The sequence below is a fragment of the Pseudocercospora fijiensis genome (genome assembly GCF_000340215.1).
Source record: "Pseudocercospora fijiensis CIRAD86 unplaced genomic scaffold MYCFIscaffold_17, whole genome shotgun sequence".
NCBI lineage: Eukaryota > Fungi > Ascomycota > Dothideomycetes > Mycosphaerellales > Mycosphaerellaceae > Pseudocercospora > Pseudocercospora fijiensis.
The window spans coordinates 790565-815158 of NW_006921548.1; positions in this window are offsets into that span (position 1 = coordinate 790565).

Here is a 24594-nt window from a genome sequence, read left to right on the forward strand (position 1 = left end):
ATAGAAATTTACTATCTAAGCCATACTAAACGATTCTATAGACGGCTCTATCGACGTATTTCGTCGGGACCGTCCCTCGGAAATACCCCGGTCCGCTTAGTCAGCACGACAGGGTTAGGGTTAGGCATAGTAGTAGTAGGTTATTAGTTTTGAATATTTAATTCGATTACTAAGTAGTATAAAACAGTAGTGATTTATTCAAGTACGTAGCATATTTTTAATATTCGAATAAAAATACTATAGAATGTTCTAGGACGTATTCTACTAGTAAAAATCGGGCTTAGGGCTAGTATAAAAAGTGACTAAATTTAAGTAATTAGTATAGTTCTAGAAGGGTTATAGGTCCTAAACGACGGCTAGAATAGTCTAGTATTTAATAGGGCCTCGCTACGTCGCCGTCGCTATTATTTGTTTTAGGCTTTCTCGGGCTAGGGCTGCCAAGCGTTACACTAGGGTTGCCAAGCGTTACACTAGGGCTGCCAAGCGTTACACTAGGGCTGCCAAGCGTTACACTTGCCTAGAAGTATTTTTAATAAATTAATAAAAATACTAGGGCGGTTTCTACGTATTATACTCGATATAATAGGCCTAGAACTACGACTTAGAAGTAGTATACTAGTAGTAATAGGGGTTAGGGGGGTCCTACTACTATATAGGGTAGCCAAGCGTTACACTCGGGCTGCTAAGCGTTACACTTGCCTAGAAGTATTTTTAATAAATTAATAAAAATACTAGGCTGACTTCTACGTATTATACTCGATATATTAGGCCTAGAACTACGACTTAGAAGTATTCTACTAGTAATAATGAGGGTTCTAAGTATAGGGTCTTATAAAAATTAGGTAGAAATTCAAAGGAATTTTCATTAAATCTCTAAGTAGGTAAATAAATTATATCGAGTACTATAGATTTATTCTAACGGTCTAGCTATCGAATAAGTAGTATAAAATAGTAGTAATCATATTTTTAGTCCCAAGTACTAATAAAAATTAGCTAAAAATTCAAGGCAACTAGAATAAAATATCTAAGTAAGTAAATAAATCGTAGCAAATTTCTACTAACTGTCTACGATATTTTAGCGGCTAAATAGCTAGTATAGGGTTAGGGTTCGATTTAATTAGGGTAATATAGTCTAGTATTAGGGCTATTATACCCTGATCTTTTATAGAAACTTACTATCTAAGCCATACAAAACGATTCTATAGACGGCTCTATCGACGTATTTCGTCGGGACCGTCCCTCGGAAATACCCCGGTCCGCTTAGTCAGCACGACAGGGTTAGGGTTAGGCATAGTAGTAGTAGGTTATTAGTTTTGAATATTTAATTCGATTACTAAGTAGTATAAAACAGTAGTGATTTATTCAAGTACGTAGCATATTTTTAATATTCGAATAAAAATACTATAGAATGTTCTAGGACGTATTCTACTAGTAAAAATCGGGCTTAGGGCTAGTATAAAAAGTGACTAAATTTAAGTAATTAGTATAGTTCTAGAAGGGTTATAGGTCCTAAACGACGGCTAGAATAGTCTAGTATTTAATAGGGCCTCGCTACGTCGCCGTCGCTATTATTTGTTTTAGGCTTTCTCGGGCTAGGGCTGCCAAGCGTTACACTAGGGTTGCCAAGCGTTACACTAGGGCTGCCAAGCGTTACACTAGGGCTGCCAAGCGTTACACTTGCCTAGAAGTATTTTTAATAAATTAATAAAAATACTAGGGCGGTTTCTACGTATTATACTCGATATAATAGGCCTAGAACTACGACTTAGAAGTAGTATACTAGTAGTAATAGGGGTTAGGGGGGTCCTACTACTATATAGGGTAGCCAAGCGTTACACTCGGGCTGCTAAGCGTTACACTTGCCTAGAAGTATTTTTAATAAATTAATAAAAATACTAGGCTGACTTCTACGTATTATACTCGATATATTAGGCCTAGAACTACGACTTAGAAGTATTCTACTAGTAATAATGAGGGTTCTAAGTATAGGGTCTTATAAAAATTAGGTAGAAATTCAAAGGAATTTTCATTAAATCTCTAAGTAGGTAAATAAATTATATCGAGTACTATAGATTTATTCTAACGGTCTAGCTATCGAATAAGTAGTATAAAATAGTAGTAATCATATTTTTAGTCCCAAGTACTAATAAAAATTAGCTAAAAATTCAAGGCAACTAGAATAAAATATCTAAGTAAGTAAATAAATCGTAGCAAATTTCTACTAACTGTCTACGATATTTTAGCGGCTAAATAGCTAGTATAGGGTTAGGGTTCGATTTAATTAGGGTAATATAGTCTAGTATTAGGGCTATTATACCCTGATCTTTTATAGAAACTTACTATCTAAGCTATACAAAACGATTCTATAGACGGCTCTATCGACGTATTTCGTCGGGACCGTCCCTCGGAAATACCCCGGTCCGCTTAGTCAGCACGACAGGGTTAGGGTTAGGCATAGTAGTAGTAGGTTATTAGTTTTGAATATTTAATTCGATTACTAAGTAGTATAAAACAGTAGTGATTTATTCAAGTACGTAGCATATTTTTAATATTCGAATAAAAATACTATAGAATGTTCTAGGACGTATTCTACTAGTAAAAATCGGGCTTAGGGCTAGTATAAAAAGTGACTAAATTTAAGTAATTAGTATAGTTCTAGAAGGGTTATAGGTCCTAAACGACGGCTAGAATAGTCTAGTATTTAATAGGGCCTCGCTACGTCGCCGTCGCTATTATTTGTTTTAGGCTTTCTCGGGCTAGGGCTGCTAAGCGTTATACTAGGGTTGCCAAGCGTTACACTAGGGCTGCTAAGCGTTACACTAGGGCTACTAAGCGTTACTATAAGGCACTTTGGGGTTAGGGTTAGGCATATAGCGGGCGTATAGCAGGGCGCCGGCGTCGGGCTAATTAGCTATAACTAGCGATACGGTAAGGGCCGCGGGCTAATTAGCTATAACTAGCGATAGGAACGCTCGCCCTCGCGCGCGACGTCGACGAGCCCTATTTACTATTTATCGCCTCCCTTATAGAACTATTCTCTATTTATTCGATATTATAATATCGAAGGTATAAAAGAATATATTCTCGCGCCTACTCGTAGGCCGCCTACGTATATTGCGAGCTAAATAAGAAGGCGGTCGCATTCTTAGTCGTATCTCGACTACGCCCGCGTCGGGCTAATTAGCTATAACTAGCGATACGGTAAGGGCCGCGGGCTAATTAGCTATAACTAGCGATAGGAACGCTCGCCCTCGCGCGCGACGTCGACGAGCCCTATTTACTATTTATCGCCTCCCTTATAGAACTATTCTCTATTTATTCGATATTATAATATCGAAGGCATAAAAGAATATATTCTCGCGCCTGCTTGTAGGCCGCCTACGTATATTGCGAGCTAAACAAGAAGGCGGTCGTATTCTTAGTCGTGTCTCGACTACGCCCGCGTCGGGCTAATTAGCTATAACTAGCGATACGGCAAGGGCCGCGGGCTAATTAGCTATAACTAGCGATAGGAACGCTCGCCCTCGCGCGCGACGTCGACTAGCCCTATTTACTATTTATCGCCTCCCTTATAGAACTATTCTCTTAGAGTACTCTCTATAAGCTATACCGCGAAGATACCCTCCGCGGCCTTCGCGAAGCAGTCTTAATAACTCGCTATACTCTATATGCCGCTAAGGACGCATTTAATAGCAAAGTCGGTATCTATACTAAGGTAAGTCTCGCCTTTACCCCTTTAACGCGCCGCCCGTTATATACTAACCTAAGTAGGTTTATATCTGCGGCGCGACTTTGTCTATACGTAGCTTCGCCGTCCGCGTTACTTTTAGTCTCCTCCGTACTAGTAAGAAAGTTCTATAGGAACCGCGAAGATGCCCTCCGCGGCCTTCGCGAAGTAGTCTTAATAACTCGCTACACTCTATATGCCGCTAAGGACGTATTTAATAGCAAAGTCGGCATCTATACGAAGGTTAGTCTCGCCTTTACCCCTTTAACGCGCCGCCCGTTATATACTAACCTAAGTAGGTTTACATCTACGGCGCGACTTTGTCTATACGTAGCTTCGCCGTCCGCGTTACTTTTAGTCTCCTCCGTACTAGTAAGAAAGTTCTATAGGAACAGTTAAAGCGCCTTATCGCCGGCAGCTTAGTCGTTCTTATACTAATAAATAACAAGTTCGTATCTCGCGCTATTGTCGCTACTATTGCCGCTCGACTACTAGAGGGACTTTAGTAGAATCTACCTAAGCTTAATCTCGCCTTTGCCCGTCCCGAGGAGTTAGAGCTAGATCCTACTATAGAATATCTTATAGTAGAGGACCGTAGCGGACTTTTCGAAGCCAATCGGCACACCTTGCTTAGCCTTTAGCATATAATACGCGAGGGTTTCCCCTTATTAGAGTACCTCGTTAGTATATAGCCTTATATTTCGGCGCCTAAGTATTTCAAAGCATAGCCGAAGCGAGATCTAAGCTCTGTCCTAGTTAATAACTCTAACGAGAGCTTCGAGAATGTTAATATAGTTAAGCACTAGCCTTCTAAGCCTAATAGTACTCTAGACGCCTCCTAACTAGAAGCGCTCCGTCGTATTCTAACGGCGCGTCTTGCTATTATTTAAGGCCTACCCGGTACTAGCAAGACCTATGTCTCTATATAAGCTATTAAAGTAATGCTCGAGAACTAGAATAAGGGAGATCTACTAATAATTATCGCTTATTAGACTAACTACGCTATCGACTAGTTTTTACGTTATATCGCTATATTCGAGGAAGAATTTACACGTCTCGGTAGTCGTAGTAAGGACAAGGATATCGTTAAGCCGCTTCGTTAAGATACGACGAAGCGCTTCTAGTTAGTAAGCCGCTTCGCTAGGATACGACGAAGCGCTTAAGAAACATTAAAGTAAGAAGGCGTTCGTATTCTAAGTCGTATCTCGACCGCGCCCGCGTCTAGCTAATTAGCTATAACTAGCGATACGGCCCTCGCTCCGTTAGAACGCGACGGAGCGCTTCTAGTTAAGAAATATACGGGGTACGTATTCCCCTACCCCTTACCCTCCGGTTCCGTAAGTAGGGATTTACCTGTCTTCTTAGCTATACTTTTAGTCTTATATTAAGTATACGAGGTACCCTTTCCCGAAATCTAGCTAACCTGTCTGCCCGACATTAATTAAACATTATTAGAACCTAGCTAACTATCTAATTAAATAGCCTTCCTTCGCTATTACGGAAGGCTACTACGAACCTTATCCCGTATCTCGTATTACTCCGCCTATCGCCTAGCAAGGACTTTTACCTTTAATAACAGACCTACTAGTAATACTCTTTAGGTTTACTTAACCTACAGTCCGATAGAGGAACAACTTAAAACTTTTAGTACGCACCTAAAACTAGGCGTTTAAGGTGCGCACCTAAAGTTTTAAGTTGTTTACGGTATCCTTTAATTGCTAGACTTTAGGTTTTGCAACGTCTACGGGAAGGCCGTAGGTAGTATACGAACCTGCTTGTACGTACTACTTTATACGCAAAATATACTGCGCTACTATTCCTTGCTCTCTTATATACAAAATGTATCGCTAGAAAGGGGTAGCCCTTTCTAGTATTAGTAGTTTCCGCGAGATAGAACTACTACCTCCTCGAATTCTATACTTATTAGCGCGGCTTATATATAAGCTTTGCCCTCCGCTATTAACGGAATTAATACGATGCCGCCTAAAGGATAGCGTAAGCTACTCGGTACTAAAGAGGAAGAGCGGAAGAAGAAGGCCGAACGTACCGCGAGGAAGTTAGCGAGTACGGCTCTACGACGAGCCTAGAAGAAAGTATAGTAAGCCGAGTAAGACCTAGGCGTAGCATCTTCTTCGTCTGCGCTGCTACTATATCTAGCCGCTATATCGTCTACCTCCTCGGCTACCTAACCTATCCCCTATATTAACCCTCTGCTTCGTAGCTAAATAGGCGTAGTAGGTAGTTAAACACTCTAGAGTTAGCACTATTCGGCTAGTTAGGGACGGCTACTTCTCCTAGCACTACGACTACTGCCGCTCTCTTTATAGATAGCGCCGCGTATAAACACTAGAGATAGGCTATAGCTCCTCGCTACCTATATTAACTAGCTCGAGATCGACGATGTTATCGCGGTAGTCGATTAATTTACTAGAGCTAACGCCGCTAGCTCTGCTCTAAGGGATAGTACTTCTACGTCTATCGTTTAATAATCGATCGTATAGGCTGTCCCTATCTACGACTAGCCTCGGTTAGCTATTCGGCGGGCTCCTCTACGTCCCCTTCTCCCTAAAATAGATAGTACTTAACTAGTGTACCTATCTAATACTCTCCCTTTATATATAGGTCCTCTTACCCTACGTAGAATAGTTTACTGCCCCGCTCCGATAGCTACTAGATCCCCTTCGTCCGCTATAGCACAATCCCTACTAGCGCTAGCTTCTATACTAGCGATACCTCCCGCGCTAGCTTCTATACTAGCGATATCTCCCGCGCTAGCTTCTATACTAGCGATACCTCCCGCGCTAGCTTCTATACTAGCGATACCTCCCGCGCTAGCTTCTATACTAGCGATACCTCCCGCGCTAGCTTCTATACTAGCGATACCTCCCGCGCTAGCTTCTATACTAGCGATACCTCCCGCGCTAGCTTCTATACTAGCGATACCTCCCTAGCTAGCTTCTATACTAGCGATACCTCCTACGCTAGCTTCTATACTAGCGACGCCTTCCTAGCTAGCTTCTATACTAGCGACGTCTTCCCTACTAGCTTCTATACTAGCGACGCCGCCTAAGCCTAACTCCTAAGGAAGCGTAGCTTATTCTTCCCTATTACTAGCTTCGAAGTCCGCTACTTAACCTGCTTCGCCGACTCCTCGAAGAAGTCTCTCCTTCCCTTCTATTCTAGAGAGCCCCTCGTTGCCGACGACGCCGCCTAAGCTAGACTCCTAAGTAAGCGTAGCTTATTCTCCTCTATTATTAGCTTCGAAGTCCGCTACTTAACCTGCTTCGCCGACTTCTCGAAGAAGTCTCTCCTTCCCTCCTATTCTAGAGAGCCCCTCGTTACCTACTTTAAGAGACAGGACGAATTAACTACTAGCCTCGGTACGGCGTAGTCGACCGATCGTAAGCGCGAGCATATCTAAGTCTAATTCTAGAGATAGCATTCCTAGCCCTAGCTTAAGGCGAAGCCCGTCTAGATTAAGAGATAGTATTACTAGGTCTGATTTAAAAGAGAGCTTATAAAGGCCTCGTCCTAGAGCTTACCTATCGTAGCTATAACGCGGGCTCCTACTACGTATCCGGCTAAATCCTAGAGAGCGCAACCCGCGCCCTGCCTTACTAGAACCCCTACTACCGCTACGACCTACGCTACCGCGAGGTCGGTAGGGTCGAGACGATAATAGCGACGTTACGCTCGAAAGCTCGCGAGTACCTTCGGTAACTAGTAGTTTAATCTAATCGGATTTAAGTAGTCCTTCGAGTAGCGATACTAGGGTTAATTCCGACGAGGAACTAGATAACCTACCTATTATATCGACCCCTTATAGTCGGATAGTACTTTACTAAGCGCTTGCCGTAGATAGTTGCTCTTATAAGTATTCCTAAGACTAGGATACGGACGCGGAAGAAGAGGAGCCGATACCGCCTAAAGTTATACTCGTAGAATTTGTTACTAAGGGTACTACCGCTGCCTTCGCCTAAAGTTAACTTTACTAGCTCCCGGATATACTTGCGTACGTCGTAGAGTATAGCAAGCTTCCGACGTATATATACGAGTAGCTCCGAGGCGTCGACTAGCGTAGACTCCTCGCTAGGCAGGTTAATAGGGTACCTTCTACGGTCCTATTACTCGAGAAGTCGTACCTTATATCTACTAATTAGCTATTTTACATTACTCGATACTAGGATATTAACGCACTTCTCCTCCCTATAACCTTACTTACGACCTATAGAGCCGGTATTCGGTTGTTCTATATACCTCGCTTTATAAAGACTATTACTTACGAGTAGTATATACTAGTAGGCCGCTCTCCGATACGACCCGAACGCTATAAGTATATACGGATCGCGACTAGACTCGATGCTTCTAGATTTAATATATACCTCTTCTTCCCTAACCTTCTACTCCCTAAAGCGAATCGAAATCGGAAGATCGACCGGCAACGTCGCTATTATATAAACAAGCGTAAATAGGCTCACTTTATTAATACTATCCTTATTCCTACGCTTCGCGATACTTATCCTTCTCGAGTGCTCGTATATTATCCCCTATCCTTCTAGTAAGTATATAATCGCGTATACGCTCGATAGAAACAAGGCATAGAAGGTAACAATCGTAACGTTAGTAAAATCTCTTACGATATTATAGATCCGCTACCGGCAAATTAAGACCCTATAGTCGACGTAGCTATACTACGACTATATTATTTATAGTAGGGTATCGAACGTCGGTTACGTCGAGACTTAGATATATATTAGCGGCGTATAGAACTAGTTATTATATAGTATAGGACTAAAATCCGTCTAGAGGCATAGACTCCCCTAGAGCTTAAAGAACTCCTCGATTAGTCCCTCGAGCGCTAGTTTAACCCTATATATCGTAATATAGACCGCGCTTAGTTCGACCTCGCGTAGAAAGACATCCCTACTAGACTAGTAGTCGAAGACGTAGTAGTATCTCCGCTTATCGCCCTTTACCGGATAGCCTATAGTATTGCGAAGACTAGCGGCCTTAATATCGAGCATCCTTAAGTATACTAGTAGTTCGGTATATAAGAGGCTTATAGTATCCGAGGCAAACTACTCCGCAAGTCCGTAGAGCGGCTTAGTAGTATCGGCTTCTTCTAAGGATATAATATATCGAAGGATCTCTTCGCGTCTATTAACCGAACGGTAGAACCTATTTTTAGTTAGTTAACACTACCGCTTCTTGCATTCTCCTAGTCTACTATTAACTAGGTAGCCGCCGTTACTTCCCTTATTGCCCGAGACACTACATTTCGCCGAGCTCGTATCTTAGACGCCTTTAAAGCGGAAATTATATAGGCGTATAATACGCTAGACAGCTACGCCTCGAGCACCGTTCCCTTTAGCGTACGAGGAGAGGTTCGCACTTACTAGGACCTACTCTATTAGCCTAATCTGCCTATAACTCGCCTAAGCCTAACCGAGGGAGTAGACGGGCGTCGCACTTACTAGCCTTTCTTCGTACTCGAGAGTAAGTACGTCGTCGACTTTATACGTTTATAGTTAAACCGCTAGCTCTTTATAATATATATAGTTCTTTCGTAAAGGTCCGTTAACGTAGGCGTAAATACCGCCTAACTCGATCGTATAACCCGCGCCGTTAAGGAAGCCTCTACGTCGGCAATGCTTAATATACTATCCGACTTACTAACTGCGACCTGCAATAGTAGTTCCTTTAGTATAAAGTATAGACTCTCTTGTAATCGTTACGACTAGTTAGGCGCGGGCGATAGAGAGTAGGAAGGAAGTCGTCGGGGTTTAAATATTATAGCAAGCCTCTGCACTACGTACGCCGCCTAGCTCCTAGCCGATCTCTTTAACTAGGTTTAACTACGCTTCTATACTGCCGCGCTCTAGTAGACCGCCTATACTACTGACTTCCTCCGTAGCTAGCTCTAAGCTACCGGTTCGGAAAGGCTAGAGTAAGCTTTCTATAGCTACGTAAAGGAGACGATCGACTAACTCGTTACTACCTACTAAACGTATCGAGCAGCGTATAGGGAGCGTAAGGATAACGATTCGGAAGAGGATAACAACTCGGATTAGTACGTAGGCATCGTTAAACGGGCGCTTTAGCGATTAAGCTAGGTATATAAATACCGCTATACTAGCTATATACTCTATATACTCTTAAAGCCCGATAAGCGTCTAGGGGATTAGGTACGGTTACGCTGCTTCTTCTTAGAGGAAGTTACCGATAAAGAGAGAGCCGGTCTCTATAGCTTTTCGTACGACCTCGTATATCGGATAACGGGCGGGAGACCTAATATTGTCGTCGCCCGGGGCGGTAGTAGTAACGCTATAAAAGGCGGCTTTACCTTATTTACCGCTATCTAGCAAACCCGCCTTTAGCTACTCTTTAACTAGGACGACGGTTTTCGCCGCGATAGCTAGGAACGCCGACTATAGTATAGGTAGGCGAGGTACTATTTCGACGCACTCGCCTTACTTAGTTAGGATTACCTAAACATTGCGTAACAGTTTAAGCGTAGTATAGGGCGTTATACAATAAATTGGATACGCATCCTCCTAGTATACGATAAAAGCAAAATCTATTAAGCCGTTCGATAGAAGAAAATACCCGGTACTACTAGTTAATACTAGGTAAAGTAGGTAGCCGCCGTCCTAGTTAGCGCGAGTAACCTTATCTAGAATAGTACTATCCTATAGCATTAGTCGCTCGTTAGTACCGTAAACAAGAAGAACTAACTTTATATAATATACCGCTATACTCCTAATCTGCTCTATAATTAAGGATAGTAGAGGATTAGCGAAGATCTTATTAACTGCTTTATAGCGATGCGACAGATTTAGCGACTAAGAGGGCTAGATAATAGTAACTCTGCGTCTACCGACGACGACGATAACGACGAGTAGATTCCGTCGCGAAATAGTAAGGCAAGGCTAGCCGAACACTAGGTATAGCTGCCGCTTAATACGGCTACTAGATAGCGCCGACAATAGCAAAAACTTCGGGCGTACGCCTAAAACCGTAGTCATATAATAAGTATATATAAATAAAGAAACTTTAGGTGCGCACCTATTTAATGCGTAGAATAGGTATATACCTAAAGTTCCTTTATTTGCGTACAGTCTCTATAATATTTAATCGTATAGTTAAATAAGTAGATATAGGCCGGTTAACTAAGTAGATAGCGCTTGAATAAGATTAAATAGCGAGCGACTAGCGTAGCACTAAATAAACAGATAGCCTGTTATATATAATAGCGTATAATCTAGGTTTATTACTTTGTCGACTTTGCTAGACTAGCGTCGAGAATAGTAGGATTCTATTACACTATTATTGTTCTATATACTTAGAATAACAAAATTGCTATATAGTACTAACCTCTCTTTATTCGGAAGCTATACTATGCTATTAGAGATAGAGCCTCGTAGTATAGGTAGAAATCTCGACCTATAAAGTCGGAAATTAGCATCTCGGAAGAGGCGTTCTCTACTACTATATATAGCGATCTATATTCACTCGGAGCTATAGAATACCGCTAGATATTCTATTATACTATCTACTTAATATATAGATCACTATGGCTCTTAACCCTTATATATACTATAGGGTTATCGAGGACGACAACGAGGTAGACTAACTTCACTTAATAGGCCCTAAATTCTTTATATAGTTAACTACTTAAGTAACGAAATTATTACGTAGTTGTATAAGCTAGAAGGACTATAATTAATTAAATAAAGACGTTGTTACTCATTTATATGCTTATATAATTATTTATATAATTCAATGTTGCGGAGACTGTTTCTATAATCGTAGTATTATATACCTAATCTAAGAATATTACCTTTAAGTAGCGTCGGGTTCTCTTCCTCTATCGACACTTTATATAGAGTAGCCGTACCCTCTTCTATTACTAGCAGCTCGCGTTCCTTCGCTATACTTAGTCGCTATAGTACGACGAGCGTAATATCGTTATCGTACGCCTCCTCCCCCTCTAGAAGTTCGATTAGAGTTATATCTACTATGTCGTTCGCTAGGTAGGCGATGCTATAGCGCTACTAATATATAATTGTTCCTAAGACTTTAACGTTACCTTCGAGGTTAAATACCCCGATTCCGATTTCGTACTCTATCTCGCTATATAGCAGTTTAAGGTTATAGCGAAGCGCCTTAATATCCGCTATCGTAACGTTAAAGTCCGGTAGATAGTAATAAACTAAGAAGCGATACTATATCGATAGCTAAGTTTTCTTATCGAGTCTATACCGAGTATAACGCTTAAGGCTAAATACACCTTTATTCTTATTACCTAGATTAGTAACAATCTAATACAAATACTAGTGCTTCCTATAATCCGGCGACCGTAGCTACGCCGCGCGAGAAACTAGAACATTATATATAAAACCGCCGTATATAAGTGCGACCGACATTAAGCAAAATCTAGTATATACCGCTAATCTATCCGCACTTTGCTATACGTCTTTTAACTACCGCCGATCCTTATCTCGTATATCCTAGAGTCTAGAACGTAAGGTCTATATAAACCGGAAATATACGAGGGCGACGTCGTAGAGTCGTAGAGGTACTAACGCCGAGCTACGATACCCGAAGAATGCATTATAATAACTTAAGTAGAGGTTGTCTACTAGGTGCTTAACGAATAGCAATTAGTCGTATATAGATCGCGACTACTGCCTTAGTACACTCTCCGAGCTTAAGTTAATATATTCGTCGAGCCTCCTTTAACTACGTTCTCTATCGTATAGATAAAGGTTATTCCCGAGACTATATAGCGGTCTAAATGCGGCTAACAATTGTGCTATCGTACTAGGCCTACTATTATTATAGCTACTCGCATTAATTAATACCTTATAAGACGTCTCCTATAGTATATTCTCGGGCGTCGGCGCTAGCCGCTAAGGACAATAAGGTAGTAAGCAACTACTCTATATAATCGAGAGTATACGGATATATATCGTTAAACTCTGTACCGGCAACAACGAGAAGTGGCGTTTACGCTTCTTAATAGGCAAAGGAGGATCCGACTTCGTCTTAATTACGACCTCGCTAAACCGGAGACTAGGCCGCATGCTCGCTATTACTATCCGAACCGCTTCGTCGCCGTAGTTAGTAAGTATAGGTATATGCAATAAGGGTCGCAATTCGGGACTACCGTTAATATAGAGAGCGACTAGGACCGCCGTATATATCTAATCCTACGCGATAGTTCGAGTCTAACTATCGATACCGAACCCCGCCGGCTAGCGCTTGTATTATATCTACTGCTCCCTATCTATACTATAGTTATAAGCAACCTAGACTTTATAGTCTCTATACCTAACGTTTACTAGGTAGCGTAGGATTTGATCCTTTAGCTCGATCGACAGTTCGGAGAATAATATCCTCGCCTTAATTAGATAGTAGTATAAGGTTGTTATAGTAAGTAGCAATAATAAGCGTTTAATAGAACTTTAGGTGCGCACCTAAAATTTCCTTACGTTATACCTTATATAACCTTATATAACCTTATAGGCTATTACCTAATACTAGTACGGGTAAGCGTTTAAAGCAAATATCGCTATTAGACGCGGGACATGCCGCTAGCGGCAAACACGTAGTCCGTACGTAATACAACTTTTCTTCTTTTACAAACCTGCTCCCTCTTCTTAACTTAAATATTAACATTAACCTTCTATAGCACTTACTATTACTAGCACTAGAATAGGTACATACCTAAAGTTTCTTTAAAAACACTAATAGTTAAACTATTTTCGAAAGAAACACATTACTATAATCGCGAAAAAACTGTAGCTATAAGTTCCCTACTTATCCCTAGCGCGCGTAAGCGTAAATTAGGCACTAGTCCGCTAAGCGACCTGCCCTAAACCCCGACGTCTACTACTAAGAAGTAGTATATCCTGCTACTTAGCCTCGGCGATCCTTCCCCGAAAGAATCGCTATTAAAGAAGGCTAAGACCGCTAATACGCCTAAGAAGTCAACTAAAGCTAAGTAGGATAAGACTATCGGTATAGAGATAGACTAAGATAAGCTTAACCTAGCCGAGTAGAGGTTCAAGGAAGGTCGCGTTAATAGCTTTAAGGCTATTATAGACAAGACCCGCGGCGCGGCAACGGCCCTGTCCTATAGTTAAGGTATCTATATAGCCGCCTACTCCTCTAGATCTATTAAGAACGAGACTACCGTAGGAGCTATAGAGATCCTAGTCGGCGACTAGTTCGTACGTATAATAACGAAGCTCGAGCTAGCGTTTAAGTATTTCTACTTATATCGCGTCGTAAGTATAATAGGCCTAAGTATACCCCCTTTTTTTATTCTTTTTTTCCTTTACCGTTATATCGATTCTACTTAAAAGATGAAACTTTAGGTGTGCACCTATTCTGCGCGTTAAATAGGTGCGTACCTAAAGTTTCCTTAAAACACTACGATTTAGGTATACGCCTTAAGTTAACTCTAAAGATGAAACTTTAGGTATGCACCTATTCTACGTATTAAATAGGTGCGTACCTAAAGTTTCTTCGAAGGTTTATAATTTAGGTATACGCCTAAAGTTTCTACATTCTTAATTCTCCTCTTTAGAATAGTGCTAAGTTATTATAGCGAACATTTAGTAAATACGAGAGCGCGTCGGCTAAGTACGCTAGACCCCTAGCGGGCATTCGCCGCAAGGCTAGACCGACTAAGCGTAAGGGCAAACAGCCCGTTTTATTAGAATACGTTAGCGATAGCGAAGACGCCTAAGGTTTAGACGATATAGTAGAGTAAGACCCTAATAAAGACGTCGATAAGATAGATATCGACGAGAAAGATAACGGTAACTAGTAAAGCTACCGACTCTAGCTTACGCCGAATAAGATCCTTAAGACTATCTCTAGCTTTACTAAAGGCTAGATTAAGATTAAGAGTATAATCGCGGAGGACGACGACGTCGTAGATCGCGCCCTTTCTAGCCTACGCTATCCCGACACCGTTAAGGGCAACCTAAAGCGTATAGCCTTTATCTATATCCGCGCCGTATAGAAGATAAAGGTTATTCTAGACTCCCTCAATCCTATAATCGATCGGCTAGATCTAGCGTATATTCCTACGTTCTTCGTAGGTACTCCTACTACGCTTTATAGACCTGCTCTCTAGCTAGTCTACCTAGTCCTAGAGCTAGATATTTGCGGAGAAGACCTCTATCGAGGACTGCTGCTCTTATACCTATATAATAAGATAAAGAATAAGAATAATAATAATAACGCGGTTAACCTATTACTCGAGCCGATAAAGATCTCCCGCGTCGCTACTACTACTACCCCGGTCTATATTAACCCGAAAGCTAGCCGAGTAAATACTAAGGAGTAGGACGAGCGTATAGGCAATATTATAGAGCAGTTACTAGACCTCGCTAAGAAGGGTCTCTATAATAGATCTACTACTACGGAGATGCGGCGTATATAAGCTAATACCGACCTAGATACTATACTTAAGACCTTCGACATTTTGTCTAAGCGCGGTAATATAAATCTAGGGACTAGCCTACGCCTAGATAACTTTGCTAATAACAAGGCGCGTATTACCTGTATTAACAATATTATTAATACTACCGGTAGCGTACGTCTATATCTATAGCTATTTAGCGATCCTACTAAGATCGAGCGCCTAGGGTTCGATACTATAATGCCTAAGGTTAACGTAAGCGACGTATAAGCCTTTTAATAGCGGTACGCCGAAGACACTAACAACAAGCGTGCTAGCGCCTATAATACCGATAGTACCCTAGTTATCGATAGTAAGATGTTTACGCTTATTAACTCCGCTATAAACTAGAAGAGCGCTAAGGTACCTACGTTCGAGGACGCCTACGCTACGCTCGGCGTTATACCCGAAACGTTAAGCGTACTAGACGGCTTTACTAAGTTAGGATTTAAGGCTATATACTACGGGCTAAGCTTGCAGCCTTAGCAGGTGTCTAGTACTGCGTACCTTAAGCGTATAATGCTCTCTTCCGCTCGGTTCGCTATTATAGGCGACGACGTTAGCCTCAGTAAGACTATTTAGGTCCTCGTAACGATCTACGAAATAGCGAAAGAGACTACCCGCTAGATTAAGGTCTACGATAGTAAGTTTTCCCTACGATTTATTATAAAACTTTAGGTACGTACCTATTCTTGCGAGATTTAGGTACGTACCTAAAGTTTTATTATTTCCGATTGTTATAATCTTTAGGTATATACCTAAAGTTCCTTCCTACTAACGAAACTTTTGCTAACTTCTTATATATAGATAAGGTCCGTACCCGTATAAGCGTTGCAATAAATATAGCTACTACGAAGTGCCTAGAAGCCTATCGCGACTAGTTTCCCCCTAACTAAGCGCCTAAGAAGCGAGATATTATCGAGAAGATATAAGCGAGCGACGAGGCATTTGATCGTAAAGTATCTATACGCTTAGCTATATCGACTCTTAGTCTACGCCCTAAGTACCGCCTACCGATTATCGTCTACCTACCGAATAGTCTTACGGCTTAGCTTACTAATACCGGTATATACTTCTACGATCTAGATAGTAACCGTTCTAAGTATATCTATATATATACGTTCTGTTTACTCGGCATTAAGAAGAATTAGCGAGATAATTAGTTTGCCGAGTCTATACCTATCCCTACGAACCTCGAGGCTCTAAAGAGTTAGTTAGCCTCCTAAAGCGGCGATAATAAACAAACATCGCGAAATCTAGTGCTTACTACCTACTAAGTACTACCTAGACAGATCCTCGAGGTCGGATAGACCGTTAGGGTCTCTAAGAAGCGCACTATAGCTTATAACGAAGATAATAAGGACGCCGACGGCTAAGCGGGCGATGTCTTAGACGACGAGGATAGAGGCACTACGCTTGCCGACCTCTAGTAGGCAGAGCTTATAATATTAAACGTCCTGCTTATCCTAGAAGACTCGTTCTCTCTTATCGCGGCCGACGAGGGTTATATAGTAGGCAACCCTAAGGCAAACTAGACCGACGTACTATATAAGTTACGTCCGTAGAATAGTATAGCTATTATCTCGGCTACGGTTATTCGCAACTATATATATAATATAGCATCGATTGTCCGCTTTAGTTAGCGCTAAGTTAAGAACCTCCTAGATTTAGGTTCTAGTATTAAGAAGAATAGCCTAGACGTCGAGGAATATAGACGTCTATCTTATAAGTTCGAGATACTCTACGACCGTAACTAGAGCAAGATTCTAGATACCCTATATAGGCTTACGGGCTGCCCGAATCTCCTACTTAACTAGTACTACTTAGCCGCGCTCTATCCTAAAGCGATCTATAAGGCGATAGGTAGTACGGCTAATATCGGCTTCGTAATACTACTGCTTCTAGGTCTAGTCTAAATCCGCCGTATTAAGGGCTAAATACTTATAGCGAATAGCGTCGACTATCGTATCGGCGCTAATATCCTATCTATGCACTTCTATAATATCGAGATTCGTATAGACGATACTAGCTATACGATCTATAATATAGCCTATAGGTAGTTTACTAATACGGTAGAGACTAAGCGTCTCTATACTATAGACGAAGACGATAAGACCGGTTACGCTACTAGCCTACGCCGTTAGCTTATACTAACCTCTAACAACCCTATTAGCTCGGTTATACTAAGACGCCGCTTAGATACGAGTGCTAAGCTTATTAACTTACTATAAGTTTTCTAAAACTTTAGGTATATACCTTTTTTAGCTGCAGTTTAGGTATATACCTAAAGTTTCTATAATTTAGATATTGCTAACCTTTTATTATAGGACTAATAGCTCTATCGACCCTTTTACGTATATTTATATATCGCTTAAGGGTAACCTCTAAACGCTACCGCCCTCCGATCGATTTAGCTATCTTAACTTCCTCTACTACCTATCGCCGAAGTATTATACCTTCCTAGAGATCTTCCGTAACGTCGTGCTTATCTAGTTGCTAAAACTCGTAGTCTAGGCCTACGAACCTATCTCTCTCTTAATTATCGAGGCTATATACGGCCTACTCTAGATCGAATATATTATAATCCGCGCTAGTATTAGCAATCGTAGCCGCGTCTTAGCCGAGCGCGCTTTCCTAAACGACCCTAACGTTCGCGTTATAATTATATCGTCGCGTATAGGCGCCGAGTCCGCTAACTACTAGAAGGTAGCTCGCTATATAGTTATACTCGACGCCGTCTCGTTCCGTATTAAGCTTTAAGCTAGCGGTCGACTTTACTATATAGGCTAAGAATACCTAGTAACGGTCTATACCTTGAATATTAACGAAACTGTCGATTAGGCCTTATAGTATAAATACGAAGTGCAGTTCCTTAAGTAGATTCGCTCTACCTATACCCTTAGCCTAGAAGATATAGAGGTTATTATACGAGACTATCTATTCTAAAACAATAATGCTAAATAGCGCGAGAACGACGCCGCGGAGGCGCTAACTAGTCTCGTTCGAGAGTCTATCGAGACGCGTATCTATATAGTTATAGCCGACGCCCTACTACGTACTATATATAGCGTACGCTCCCCTCGCACTAACGTCTCTTAGTACGATATTAAGGATCCTATAGCGAAGAACCTATTGCCTAACGAGACGCTATACCGTTTAGTATATAGTAGCGCGGTTGCCTATAAGGTTATCGGATAGGTCTAGGAGAAGAGTAACCTAGACAACTACCCTAATCTCGTTAACGAGGACCTAGACCCCGCCGAAGTAGATAAGCTTAACGTTAAGCTAGTCGCTAAGTACGTCGAGGACCGCTAGTACCTCTAGCGTAAGACTAGGCCCTTAGTTGTCGACTAAGATAAGGTTAATAGACTCGTATAGTATTGCGCCGACTAGCTTACGCGTATAGATGCCGCAAAGCTAGCGCACTTAAGTAGAACCGGTATATTCTACTATTAAAACTTTAGGTATATACCTATTATTGCACTCTTTAGGTATATACCTAAAGTTTCTTCTAAATGTTTCTAAGTTAATACTAATAATAATTATAGACATCGTATCCTAGTTCTACCGCTAGGTCGACTCGCTATCCGACTATATCCTTAACGGCCTTGCCTATATAGTAGAGTAGGATAGTATAGTAGTCCCTTTATAGCTTCGATAAGAGAGATCTCCGTTCTCCCTAATATAGACTACCCCTCCTATAGAAGATAACGAAGAGTAGCCGCCCTAGAAGCCTAATCTATTATCCCTCGGTAAGGAGGTTAAGAATAGTATTATTAATAGTAAGTAGAACGAATTAGTTACCGCGGTAAACTAGAAACTAAACGCTATAAAGGCGACCGACCTAGCCCGCGCTAAGGTTCGAAAGAGTCTACGCGAGCTTTAGAGCCTTATTAGAGAGTAGGAGGACTACGAGGATTAACTAATAGTATTTAAGGAGCGCCGGGCGGAGAAGGCAGCCGTAGCGTAGAAGAAAGCTTATATATTACTACCGCCGCTAGATAGTCCTCTACTATCTCTATCGCTACCTCTACCTCCCCTACTCCTAGGTACGGTAAACGGCGATCTACTACTTCCTCTACCTCCGAGCCTGCGGCTAGCTACGGTTAACGATAATCTACTACGTAATCCTTCGCCGTCTCTAAGTATTAACGATAATCTACTACGTAATCCTTCGCCGTCTTTAAGTAATAGCGAACTTACTAATCGCTTAGATATACTACCTACTCCTCTACCTACTCCCTTACTCGGATCCCTAGAGCCGACCGCTTAGGAGATCGCTACTACTATCTCGAACACTAGAGGTCTGTATAACAAGTTTATTATTATAAACCTACCTAGTTCGCTACCCGTACCTAATAGTACCCGGGCGGCTAGCGAGATAGCGTTTATAGCTAGATTCGATCGGTTAAGTACGTAGGAGCGAGTTCGGGCGTACGATTACCTACGGGATCTATCGGGCGGTAGTTACTAGAAGCAAGGCAAGAACCTATTTAATAAGTAGTAGAGTATTCGGTAATATAGTTATCGGTAATATAGTTAAAGCTAGTTCGTAGTAGTAGATGTCTCTCCTCTCCTATATTATATATATATATATCTACTAGTTAGTAGCTTAGGGCGGAAATACGTCTATAGCAATAAAAGTTTAGGTATATACCTAAAGTATCTTCCTATACTAACGTAGTATTAAAGTATCTGTCTTAAAAAACATATATATTGTCTATATTAGCGAAAGTTTAGGTATATACTAAAAGTTTCTCCCTCTACTAATATAGTATTAAAGTGTCTAATATATATATATAATAGCTAGTTAGTTAAAAATTGTCTATAGCTATACGCGAATGCGTTTAGTATATAGCTCGCGTTCGAGATATAGCTCGCTATCGCCTACGAGACGTCGCGTTCGAGATATAGCGAGATATCGCGTTCGAGATATAGCTCGCTATCGCCTTCGAGATATCGCGTTTAAGATGTCCGCTATCGCCTACGAGACGTCGCGTTCGAGATTTCCGCTCTCGCCTATAAGACGTCGCGTTCGAGATATCGTATCCGAGATATTATATTCGAGATATCGCTCGCTATCGCGTTCGAGATATCGTATTCGAGATATCGCTCGCTATCGCGTTCGAGATATCGCGTTCGAGATATCGCTCGCTATCGCGTTTAAGATATTATATTTTAGATATTACGTTCGAGATATCGCTCGCTATTACCTTTAAGATATCGCATTCGAGATACGGCTCGCTATCGCGGTTCGAGATATCGTATTTTAGATATCGTATTTTAGATATCGCATTTAAGATAGAGCTACGCCTTCGAGATATTACGTTCGAGATATAGCTCGCTATCGCCCTCTTCTATTATAGTAGCTACCTAGAAAGTACCGACAAGTCCTATAAGCTAGCTACTATACTATAAAGTAATATCGGATTTAAGTTGCCTTAGTAGTAGGTCGCCTAGGTCGCCTAGGTCGCCTAGGACGCCTAGTACGCCTAGGACGCCTAGTACGCTTAGAATGCCTAGGTCGCCTAGGTCGCCTAGAACGCCTAGTACGCCTAGGACGCCTAGTACGCCTAGGACGCCTAGTACGCCTAGGTCGCCTAGGACGCCTAGTACGCCTAGGACGCCTAGTACGCCTAGGACGCCTAGTACGCCGCCTATTTAGCCGTATAACGTAACATCTTAGGGACTCCCGCGGAGGCCGTATATAGTAGAATAATACGTTATATATTAATATACAAACGACGGGACTATACTAAACTATATATACGTATATACGGACGATAGTAAGCGAGATATATAGAGTCGTAGGATAGATCCGAGTAGTAGGAAGGAACCGGAAGATAGGGAAGAGCTAGGAGAAATATATTTACTTAAGAGCGGTTAAACGAGTTCGTATACGCGCGCCGCGCAAGTTAGCTAGGAAATAAAGGCGCTACGAGATAGCGGACAAGCGGGATACGCGCGCGCGCTTAGCGCGTAAGGAAGGACCTAAAGGTAGAGGTTTACTAAGAAGCTAGCAAGTAGGATATACGTACTTACGCTTACGCGTCGGACGCGCTAGACAGCCGTAAGGCGGAATACTAAGGAAGGGGCTCTTTTTCTAAGGTACCCTTCTTCCTTTCTTCGTAGTTCGTCTTATATAGATAGTAGCTATATTAATTTAGTACTCCCTTTAGTTTAGTTTAAAGTTTCGTATATATTCTTACTACTTAGCTACTAACCCTTATACTTTCGTTAATAAGATATTATATTCGGGATGCGGCTCGCTTTCGCCTTCGGGATACGGCTCGCTTTTGCCTTCGGGATACGGCTCGCTTTCGCCTTTAGGATACGGCTCGCTCTCGGGATACGGCTCGCCCCCGGATTTCGGGAAGCGGCTCGCCCCCGGATTTCGGGAAGCGGCTCGCTCTCGGGTATCGGAAAGTAGGGCTTACCTCGGTATTCGGCCCGCTCTCGGATATATCTCGGGTCCGGCTCCGACTTGGTTAATTTCGGACTAGATCCTAGAGCTAAACATTCTAGTGTTACAATGTTCGAGTATATAGCGTAGGCGCGGCCATACGTCCTCTAAATACTAAATAGGGACATTAGAATATTTGTACTAAAACGTTTACTTTCTATTAGTAGACCTCGCCTACGGCCGTAGAATTCGCCCGTAGCCGTTTCTTCTCGTTGCCCCTAAGAGTCGGTTATATACCTACGTATTGTTTATATACGACTCCCTTTACGTCGCTCCTATATAAAGTTTAGATAATCTACCTTCGCGTCCTAAGTCTCGCTAATCTATCCTAGCGTAAATATAGCTACTAGACAATCTATTCTTTTTATTAGCAGCTTATTACTTTATACTATTACCTTACTATTATAGTAGATTACTAGCCCCTTTATTATATATAAGTATAGGTTTCTTCTTTACAAGTATAACGCGCGTCTAATAGAGATATCTCGACCCGACTTAATCTTATTATCCCCGCGTAGTATAAAGATTTCCTCGTAGTATAGAAACTAACCGACGAGAACGCAATAGCTCTTAAAGTCCTACGCGGACCTAACGAACCTAGAACTACGAAGGTAGATATACTTAGGCGTATATTCGAATAGATTAGTAATTCTATCGAGAGTAACTCGGTTAGGGCGACTATACTCTAGCGGTACGCTCTATAGTATAAGATCTAGGAGACTAGTGCTAATCCTTTACTCCGTATATCCTAAGCCTTCGTTCGAAGCCTCGACTAGTACGGCCTAATCTATTGCGCCGTCGTCCTTAGAACATCTATAGACGCCTCCCGCCGAGTAAGCAACCGTATTATCGAAGCCGCCTAGGGCGAAGATTAGTTTACTTAAGCCTCGGAGCTTGTCCGGCTTCCGTTTAGCGCTCTACTTTTAGTACCTAAACGCATTCTCGCCGACATTGTAGCTACTACTCGGATTAGACTTACTTTCGAAGAAGCCTATCGCTTCTAGATATAAGGTAAACGGAAGAGGCTCGCGGAAGCCTAGAACAGTCGCGTTAATAAGAGGAAGAGCGCTCTTTACGATTTTATTACCGGTAGTAATATTACCGCTATAAGAGACGCTTATAAACCGAAACCTAGTAAGGAACGCACGATATAGGCCTACCTACCTAACATTCCTAAAGACTATATCGTTCTCTAAGGCTTTAAGACGGGGCGCAATTTACTAGCGCCGAAAAAACACCTATTACGCGCCTTACGCAAAAAACATCTAAGGAAACCTAGGGTTAAAGCGGGTAGTAACATACTAGTACTAGATTTATAGCTAGAAGACGATAGCGTAGAACCCGATATGCCGGCATTAGACGACGAAGGAGGGAAAGGTACCTAGGACAATCCTCTTAACGTAGATAGAGATACGGCTTCTAATTTTCTTAATATATGCGATAGATTAGAGCTCCGTTTATAATATCGCCGGCTTAGCCGTAGAGAAGGGATAGAAGCCTACTATACCTACTACCGTAAATAGTAGATAGACTTTACCTATACTTTGCTACCGAATATTAGAGAGCGTCTCGCTACGTTAGGCCGGCTACCGTATATATAAACTTTAATTACTCCGTTCCTACTACGTACCGTCCCTATACCTAATATATATAAATGCCAACTATTTTACTATATAGCGAAAGATCTACCCGTTTTCTAGCTAGCAAAGTAGTCTGTATCTTACACCTTTTACTTAATCTTACGACCGCCTCGCTTAGAAGCCCGTAACCTATACGTATATAGCTCCCTACTATCCCGAGGCGGATTAGCTCGTAGCTGTATACTATCTATTCTAACCGCCTGCCCGGATTTCTAACTAGTTTACACCTACGCTATACTAAGTTATATTTTATACGACCTTCGCCTTATTATCTTCCTATATACTATTTATAGTAGATACGGCCTATATAGAGATGCTATTAAGGTTTGGGTTAGACAATCCGCGCCTTAACTACTTTAGTCTATAAAGGAGGCGATAGATATACGTCCGTTAACGCGCTCTCGCGATTAATATATTATTACGATCGAGATTATTAGGGTTATAAGAACTACTCCTAACACCTAGGGACCTATATGCCGGAAAGATACCGTTTCGAGGATTACTTCTATTATCTTCCTTAATATCGTATTATTAAGTACGTAACTTGCCGATACGCCGTGCCCTCTTACTATTTTTACGCTTACCTTAGCCGCTAATACCGATATACTATTCCTATTACTATCCGTCGCCTTCTTATCGAAGAATTTAAGCCGTTCCCCGATATTACTATAATACCCGACTAGGTAATTTAGCCCTAGCTAACCGATAATTAAGCCCCGGAGTTCCCGCTCTACTTCGATTATTTCCGATATACTACTATCGACGAATAGGGCGAATAATATACGGCTATCTTTTACTCGCGTGCCTCGATATAAGAGTATTGTAAAACGCGATATAAGTAGACTAATACCTAGACTCGGGGCAGCAGTAGAAAAGCCCGCCTATAAGAGATACCTAATCGCCTATAGGAGAGCAATGTCTATATATAGTAATTCTTCTACCCTAAAGCTAGGTACGAACTCGGATAGAATCGCCTATTCTAGGTCTATCGTCGCGCTCGTATAGTACCTATTCCCTCCTTATCGTATAACGACTAGTTTGCGTCTGCCCTAATTAAGGCCTAGGCCGATATCTAGAAGAAACTAGACGAGGATCGAAATATCGTTTACGATAGCCTAGCCTACGTATCTGCCCTTCTTCCCTAGATTTAGTAACTCTTTATCGACCTTTACGTCGTCTTACTCTATAAAGACGAAATATAGGCCGCTATCCGCCTCCCTAAAGAAGATAATAAGCCCTATACCGTAGAAGTTATCGCTATCGCTCGCCGAGCGTTCTCTTATACGAT